The 9,712-nt window shown below is 41.4% G+C and overlaps 1 pseudogene; it reads right to left on the bottom strand.

Moving 5' to 3' along the window:
• Window positions 1-6,974: 6,974 nt before the first annotated feature.
• Window positions 6,975-7,899, bottom strand: LOC124974369 (olfactory receptor 2T6-like; annotated as a pseudogene).
• Between the last annotated feature and the right edge of the window lie 1,813 nt (window positions 7,900-9,712).

Genomic DNA, 9,712 nt, shown 5'->3' with positions numbered 1-9,712 from the left:
CCAAATACTTAGGAGACTAAAGAGGGAGGATCACAAGTTTGAATTCAATCTGGGTGACTTAGCACAACCATGTCTCAAAACCAAAATTTAGAGCAAGAACCTGTGGTGTAGCTCAGTGATAGAATGCTTGATTAGCATGCATGAGGTTCTGGGTTCAATTCCAGCAACACTAAAAAGTCAATGCCTAAAATTAAATTATGTCATTATTGAACAATTCTGTGAACACATTATGAGTCATGAAATTATACCTTGTGTTTGTAAATTTCATTGTTATGGGAACTATATATTACATTCTATTTATGTTTTATCTATCAAAATGTAAAAATGCATTCTACTGTCATATACATCTAATTAGAACAAATAAATTTAAAAATGAAAAAAATGACTATTTTCAGTTTTCAATGAGAACAGCTTTATTTATACCCATACTAATGGTGTCCATTAGGATTGTTAAAAGTACTGTCACAGTGATTTGCACATCCCACTTCTCCTTACTGCCTGATGTATCTTTTTCTATTTTCCCAAGTCTGGAAAGCACTAAACTGTTTCTGGGAGGATATGATCACAGTCATTTTATAGATGGGAAGTCTGTGAAGAAGGCAGAACTTGGATTTCGCTCCATCCAGCTAAGGTGGAAACTCTGTGCCCTGCAGCCAGCAGCTTTCATGTAGGGGATTTTCCCACAGAGCATCATGCAAAGACTCTGTCCCAGTGCTAGCAACATGCCACCTAGTTTGTTTCCTAAGTCTTTCAATTCCTGATTCTTTAATTTTAATGTCACACAAAAATGAAGAAAGAAAAAATTCTGTTTGTCCTCTCCTTAAGTAAAAATTATGAATAGCCAAGAAAACATTTAAAACAAACAAAAGCAATAAAACAAACTCAGTATGATTATCCTTCATATTACAAATACTCTTAGTGTCCCAGATCAGAATCTAGGCAACAGTTCTGGATGAGGAGGAATTGCCAGGAGTAGGTGGCACTGGAGCTCCCTGATGCTCTCTGCGACTTCTTAGAGCACCCCTCAAGTTCTCATTTAGACCTGCACTCACCCCCTGGTGGACCAGGTTTTTGCAATGGGTAAGGGAAGCTTCTGGAGACCTCCATGGGGTTCCTCAGGATACTCTGAAAGAAATACAGTCAAGTATCAGATGTGGCAAACAGCCCTTATTTTAGTAGACCCTGGCAGTTCCTTGTCCATCTAACTCTTAGCACAGCAGAGAGTGGTCATAATCCCTGCTAAGAGTTGGGGGGACCCCTCAGACACAGAGAGAAAAGAGAGCCTAAAGAGTGATGCATAAGTCCCCAAGCTAAGCAAGAGAGGACAAAGACACCCTGAAAAGACCCTCAGAAAGCACAGGTGTTGATATGCACAATACTGAACAATCACCACAAATAGGAACATGCAGATGACCAATGCCAAGGAAGCAGGCCAAGCCATGCAGAAGTGAATTATCCAGGAATGGACCTTAAATAGTTCAATAACTGATATATACATTAGGACCTGTTTGATTCCCTCTTACACACACACACACACACACACACGCACACACAATCCCTAATAGTATTATTGACTAAATGTCAAAATTTCATTGAATTATCATTTGAGTCTTAATGAAAAATTTCAGCAAGTTGATATAATTTCAATAAATTGATAAAAGTTGCATTTGCTTGTCTTCCTTCCTTCCTTCCTTCTTTCCATTCTTCTATACATCCTTCATCCCTTCCTTCCTTCCTTGGAGGTAAGTAATCTAGAAATCTTGGTATATATAGGGGAAATAACCTGCATGCATGGAATGGATAATATTTTGTACATTGATGAGAAATAAAGTTGAGGAAGAAACTGAAGCTGGAGGATGATTCACAACAAACCACGGTCAGATTAGATTAGCTGATACTATATGGCAGGAACAAAGCCATTTGTATTTGACTGACAGCTTAGTAATCTGCACTCTGTTGATGCACAGGTAATAATTGATGGACAGACACAGACTAATGAACAGGAGATGAATGGGTAGATTTGATCTGAATCCAGTGAACTTAATGGAAAGTTAGGATGGAAAGTTTCAGTTTGCAATAAACCTAACTGGTTTTGGAGAAATGGAACATCGAGGTGTTTTAAAAACCAATATATAAAACACATATTTTCGTGAATTTTATTTGCAAAAATGACATAGGATATTATTTGGAAAGTTGTCTAAACTTAAGCACATTATGAGCATTTCCCAAAGTTATTAATAGAGCACACTTGCATTTTTTTAATAACTGCAAAATAACTCATTGTACTCTTTTGTATGATCTCAAAAGAGATATAAAGTAATGTTTCCCTCATTATTCTACTGGACACTCTTCAGAAGAGACAATGATCTTCCACTCTTCCACATATATTTTTTACTACACTTTCAAATATTTCCTTACATGGTGGCACCAGTCAGACTCTAACTGAAGTGGTACTGCACAGAGAGGCTCAGCCCAGACAGAGAAACACCGACTGTCTGTTCCAGTGATGCCTTTTCAAGGGACAGAAGTAGTTTCCTCTGCAAGGTTCATCTCATCTGAGAATCACAGAAGGTGACATCCAGGGTGGCAGCAGAGCATTCTCTGAGCTTTCCTTTGTCACTCTCCCAGGATGTGCAGTCATGGGCTTTCAGTGTGTCCAGGGCTCACTCAGGTGATGCCAAGAAATACCACTAAAGCCACACCAGTTGTTTGACTGTTGTTGAGGGTGACCCATTACTGACGGAATCTGACCTGTTCAAATGCTGTGTCGCAACTCTCAGAGCCTGTGATCTGATGGAGTCATGTGCTTTCTACATTGTGACCACTATGCCAGGCTAAGACTCCATGACACTAGGTCATAGTGTGTCTAGTGTCTTGGATTTCCACAAGATCACAGAGTTCCTGACTCCTATTCCTGTACATGGTGACTCTTGATCTCACACCTAGGGGACTTGTTCAGACCTCAGCATTGGGACCCAAGTCTGGGTTCCCATCTCGGCTCCTCTATTTGGATCATGTGAGTATGGACACATTCATCTCTTGGTCTCTTTTTCGACACTCAAAGAGAAAAAATAGAAAATAAACTAGGACATAGGTTTGGGGAGACTATGGAATGATCTAGTAGGTGAGGGATAAGTATCACTTCACAAGATTAGATTTGACAAGATAATAAGACTCACAGAGGCATTGTAGACCAGCATTACTAATTCTCAGGTGCTTGTGTTGAAAGAAGCCACTTTATCTTAATCCATACTCAGGTTAGAAGGAACCAGGTAAAAGATTCAAAGATGGTACATGTGTTATAAATTCATTCTGTGATACACTTTCTTCCAGTCTTCATTTTCTGGGCCATGTGCTGGCTCCCTTTAGTTGGTGTTTCTGATGGCCACACTGGCCAGTCCACAGAGGCACAGTCCATCATTTAGAAGAGATGTGTGTTGAGTGCTAATGATCTTCACCAAGGTGTGTAAGAGAGTCACAGCAAGACCCAGAGATCAGGCTAATTCCACATGGTACCTTCTTTTATGTAACTCACCATGGGGCTTTTAGGTTGAAGGATTTGAGATTTTAGGGATCAGAGTGACAATATTAACAAGTCCACTAAAGTACATCATCACCTTTGTATTTCTTAGTCAGCAGCTACAAACATGAGTTTATAGCTACAGATTAGGACAGTTCCTGGGAATCACTAGAAACCGCAACCTGACTAGGAACATTGGGAGTGTTGTGGTTTAGATATGGGGTGTCCCCCAGTACTCATATGTGAACTAACAGAAGAATGTTGAGAAGTCAAATGATTGGGTTATAGGAGTTGTAACCCAATCAGTGGAAAAATCCATGGCTATGGATTAAATGGATTGTGACTGTAGGCAGGTAAGGTATGTCTGGAGGGCATGGATTCCTGGAATGTTCACTTGGGGTTTATATTTTGTGTGTGGTGAGGCAAACTCTCTAGGCATCCTGGTGCAATGTTCTGACTGCTTTCCTCCATCATACTCTTCCACCATGATGTTCTGCCACTACTTGTGTGCAAAGCAATGCAACCAGCCATATAGAGACTTCTGAATCTGTGAGCTCCAGATAAATTTTCCTTCCTCTAAAATTTTTTTTGTTGAGTCTTTTGGTCACAGCATTGAAAAAGTGTTCTAAAACAGGAAAGTCTGCCAGGATGATTGTTTTGGGATTTCAAACTGTGGAGGAGAGGAGGGATGGGCTCAGTTTATAAATTCCTATCATTTCAGTCATGCTCACCTGAACTGCATAGTCATTTTAGGGGATTTGGGGGAGAGGACTCATGATGGATGATAGAACACCTACTGAGAAAAGACAAGTTACCTCCCTTTGAAAGGCCTGAGCCACTTGCAATGCCCTTCTCTTGAAAGATGACTTTCTCCTGGCAAAAAGGAAATTGCCAAATTTGGGGAAACATACTCCAGGAAATGTGAAGATTACATGATTTTTAGTCTATGAAATAAACTGACAGAAAAAGAACATACAGGTTTATTATATGCCCAAAGTATGGAATATGAGATCAAATGTATCAAATGGGGAATGTGGATTGCCCAAACCTTTTTAAAAATATTTTATTTAGAGACAGGGTTTTGCTAAGTTGCATAGAGCCTCATCAAGTTTCTGAGGCTGGCTTTGAACTTGCAATTCTCATGCCTCAGTCTCCACAGTTGCTGGGATTACATGTGTGTGCCACCACTCACAGTTGAAGTTATTTTTGATCTCTATATTTATATTAGGTTTGCTCCTCCCCAGCCCTCCATACCTCAGTATAATTACTAAGACCTCATATTTATAAGTGTGAGATAGGGAGGAAAAAGCAAATTGCAGAGATGTAAAATAGTAAATATAATGAGCATGCAGAGCAATCATTGTTAAGAACAGCAAGAACACTAGATAATGATGAGTATTCATGAAGGATTTTTACATTTATCATTTTACTTGATCTTTAAAATCTTAGAAGGTGAAATGTGTCTTCACTCAAATTTAATAGAATAGAAAATTGGACCTCAGAGACATCACATGACTGGCAGAAGTTCACAGAATTTTCACAATGTTCCTGAAATTGCCACCCAGGTCTTGCAGGTCAGTCTCTCCTTTCCTTCTTATTAATTGTGTCTCAACATCTTCTGGATTGCTGTCATCTGGAACATGGCATTTCCTCAGCCAGTCCAGTCAGATTGATAAAAAGGGAATTCTCCAGACAGACAGCTGCCACAAGGCTGCTTCTGGTTTGCAGCAATGACATTATGCCACTGGTCAAGAGAGGTCTGCTTTCCTAGTGATCTGAAGCCCAACATAAATTTCCCAGGCACTTGTTCATTTGACTGAAGACTCTGCCCATCACCCAACTACTTTTTCTTTACATTAGCAAATGTTGCTGTGTTTGATTCATCCACCATCATCTGTGAGACCTGGAACATTGTGGGAATCGTAGCTCAAGCCTTGCCAACTGACCAGGTTCTGCCACCCAAACCAAGGTGCCAATCAAAGAGATGAGCACTGGTGAAGGCAGGAAAGGGGCCTGAATTGGTATAGCTCTGCTGTGAATACAAGGGGATCTATCTCCTCACCCCTGTCATCAGAGGAAGGGATTGACAAGAACTGCATAGGGAAGGGATGGAAGTGGGGTTGACAACAGGCATACACAGGTAACACCGCTGGTCTTACAGTGGTCTAGTAGATGTTTTCCCAGCTGTTCTGCTTGAGACTTGTCTATGATAAGAAAGTTGCTATTTCCTGGGAACAGTTTCAACTCTCATGACAAAAAATGTATCTATGGAATTTGTTGTTCTGCAACCCATGAGTGCAGGACAGACTGACTCAGAGTAAAGGAGACAGAGTGCAGGGAGCAACATCCATCGAGCTTTTTTCATGCTTTTGTTCAAGCAAAGGGTGACAGAGTTTAGCAAGAGCAGCCTATAAGTTTTTTTTAAAACAGAAGAAATCCTGAAATCACCATATAGAGGTGCCCAAAGGGCCTGTGGTATGTCCCCAGGTTTCATGACTGGATCTATCAATAATTTATGCTAAATGCTTTTCCCCAGATTCCAGGTTCTTAAAGGGAAATGGTATTCAATCATTTACCACCTCTAATTTTCCTATGAAAACCTATTTATGCATTTCTGCCTCATTTTGCTAATGATATCCAATGTGAAACCAAGTGATGCAGAGAAGAAAAAAAAATGCTCTTCATAATTTCTTTGGAAGGCAATAGAGGATAGAATCATAACTTTCACCACTAATATCTATGAAGAGTTTCCACATGACCAATAATACTATAATTGCAGAGGAAGCTGGGTCATAATTATGGAAATTGCTAGTTAATGGGCACTTCTTTCCCAACTTCCTCTCATGTCCAAGGTAATGGTTATTTTCCCTATAACATATAAATCATAATAGCACTCTTTATATTTACAAACTTAGGATTTGTCTTCCTGAAGAACTCAGGATTCACAATTTTTCAGAACCAAATTTAGATAAATAGGAGGAAAGTTTTCAGTTGCTACTCAAAGGAAAGATACCTGGACCTTCAAGCCCCCTTATGAGTCTGGGTAGAGATTCCTCTGGAGGGTTTTTAATGCTCAGTCACTTTCAGATGGTGACATCCCTCAATGTTCCCTGAAATCTAACAATGGACAGTTTATAATGTCATTACAAAGACATCAAGTATGTTCAGGGTATACAATATCAAGTGGACATCTGGGGATATTCTCTGCATGAGCTGGAACCAGAGAACTGGAATCAGAGAAGAACTGGAATTGGTGGAACAAAGAAAGGGCAAGCCATTTTTCCCAGGACCCTGGTGTCACCCTCGTGTACACATCCACAAGGTGCCAGGCCTCTGATGTGAGGGATCCTGAGGAGCACTTTGCAGAAGTGGCCTTTGAAATCATCACCAGCATGGCCTACATTATTCATGGTGCACCCTAGGTGCCCTGGGACACACATGCAGGTTCTCTATGTCATAGTCCATCCTTCATCACACAGCAGGCTCCTCCATGGCAGGATCTTACTCTCCTCAAAGCCCCAATCATATCCCTGTTCCTCAGTCCTGTAGATGAGAGGACTTACCAGGGGTATGAGGATGATGTAGAAGGCAGAGAAGATCTTATCTTAGAGTGGGATGTGGTAGGACAGGCAAAGTATATTTCTATACAAGGTGTTCCCATAGAATAAGGTCACCATCATCACATGATGAACAGGTGGTGAAGGATTTTCTCTTCCTCTCTGCAGATATTATATGATTCACCATGAGAAAGATCTGGGCATAAGTTCTGAACACCATGGAGAAAGGGATATATAACATCATGAGACAGCAGATGTACATCACCATTACATAGGTGGCCTTGTCACCACAGGCCAGTCTCAGCATGGTGGGTACATTGCAGAAAAGATGGTTAACCTTGTGGGAGACTCAGAATGGGGGGCCCATGGTGGTGGGCATGAGGAGGAGACAGGAGCTGGCCAGGATGAAACAAAAATGCAGCAACTCATGAGCAGAGTAGTGCAGTGGGCTACATATGACCACGTAGCTTTTGTAGGCCATGAGTCCCAGCAGGAAGAACTTGAACTCCACAAACTCAGGTAGTGAAAGTACTGGGCAGTATGGGCAGAAAAGCAGATGGTCCCCTTGCCCACCAGGTAGTCCACCAGCATCTTGGGGATAGTGGTAGAGATATAAAGCATGTTGATGAAGCACAGATAGCTAAGGAGGAAATACATAAGCATGTGCAGCTGGGGTCCACATAGATCAGGAATCCAGTCAATCACAGCCCCATTGGCTGTCATGGCCACAAAGAAGGTGATGGGGATGACAGTAAAGAGGAGGCCTGAGGTTCAGCTATGAGGAAAGAGGCTCACCAGTATAAAGTTGACAGAGAAGGTCATGTTTAATCCATGGGCTTGTGTTTGATCTGGGAAACAGAGATGCATGGGCTGATGAGAGTCACAGTGTTGTGGCAGACCATGTGAAAGTGTCTATGAAGCAAGCACTAGTAAGTTATGATTATTTGTATGATTGACATCAGGCAGTTTTTGGTGAGCTGGATTTGCAGCAACTAGAAAGTTTGGTTCCAATGGAATGAGACAAGTGGACACTTGGCAAGTGCTGCTCAGAGTGAGAAAGTTTAGTTATTAAGGCAGAAGGCCAGGGTTCAAGAGAGGACTGGACATTGATTCAAATAGCCAAACAGTTTAGTCAGACATTTGATCAAATTGGGAATTTTCAACACAATTTGAAAACTGAAATGCCTCAGCTACAAATAACCAGTAAGTTTTCTAGACACAACTAGAAACTACAGTGAGTGTCAGTGGACAGAATGACCTCATCTATCTAACCCTTGACCATGGTTGTTAGCTCCTCCTTCACTCACTCATCATGTTACATTCACGCTCACTGCAAACCTGCATTTATGAGACACTGCTGGCAATAGTGTAGTGAGTAGTAGAGAATGTTCCACACCTTAGATTTTTTATTATTGGAGAAATAGAGCAGGAAATAACCAGGGGATGTGCTTTCCAGAGCACAAGTGAGGGCTGTGGGTACAGCTGTGTTTGGACAGTGCAGGTTTACATAAAATGGCCATGAGGGGGATCAGGATGGTGCTCTAAAGAGTGAGTGGTGAATTTGATGGCCAGAGCTTAATGGTGCCAGGATGGCAGGGGCACAAATGTGAAGGACATGAGGGACGGTGAGGTGCCAGGGTTGCTCTTCTAGGCAGGGCATGGAGATCAGAACTGCTTTTAAAAGTACTGTGAGCAGAAGTAAGTTGCAGCTCAAAAGTTATAACTATCTGTTTAACCTTTATTATATGTTCATTCTGCTCTTTAAAAAAAAAGTGTCCCTTTTGTACATTTGAGCCCATTATGTTTTTACCAGTCTTACGTAATTGTGTTTCTTACAGGTTTGCAAGAGGAAAACCCACATCTGGGGAAGACAGGGTAATCCAGGCTGTTCCTTCTGACCTGGGACTTTTCTTCCCACACCTTTTCTCACTTGCAAGACTCCTGTATTTTTAGTCACAAACTTTAGAGATGGTGGCTGGTGTAAATCTCTGAAGGACCTTGTAGAACAGAGGGCACAAGGAAACCTCACAGAGTCTCAGAAAGCGAATGGACATTCAGGATGTATGTGGTTCATTCTCATCTCAAAAACATAATAAAAATAAGAAAATACTTTAAAAAACTCCCACAGACTGGGTAAAGATGATTTGGAGGCGACCCCATAGATCACAGGCAACTAAAGGACCCCAGCACTGCAAATGGCAAGCAGGCATGTGGAAAATTTGCAGCTCCAGGAAAAGCTCCAGAAAACATAGACCAAACCATCACACAGTGCTGCCTTGCCCATTAGAACAGCTTAAACGAAAAACAAGAACTGGTGAGGATGCAGAGAATGGGGCCCTTTGTACATGGTGCATGGAAAATAAATCAGGACAGCTGTGATGGCCAACGGTGTTGAAGTTTTTCAGAAAGTTGAAACTGAAGCTGCTGTGGACCCAGCAATGCCAATGTGAGGCATGCACCCAATGAAAGATGACCAGCATGCTGAGGAGAGGTCATACTTCCCAGGTACTACAGTGCCATCAGACACTGTCCAACACAGGATCAGAAAGCAACCTAACAGCAAAGAGCAAATGGATGGGCTCAGAAACTGTGGGAACATAAAAAGAAGGAAAATTATTTATCCATACAAACCTAC

This window comes from Sciurus carolinensis, unplaced genomic scaffold (genome assembly GCF_902686445.1).
Source record: "Sciurus carolinensis unplaced genomic scaffold, mSciCar1.2, whole genome shotgun sequence".
In the NCBI taxonomy this organism is placed as follows: Eukaryota; Metazoa; Chordata; class Mammalia; order Rodentia; family Sciuridae; genus Sciurus; species Sciurus carolinensis.
Note: the sequence above shows the minus strand (reverse complement) of the source record. Positions and strands in the feature narration are given on the sequence as shown.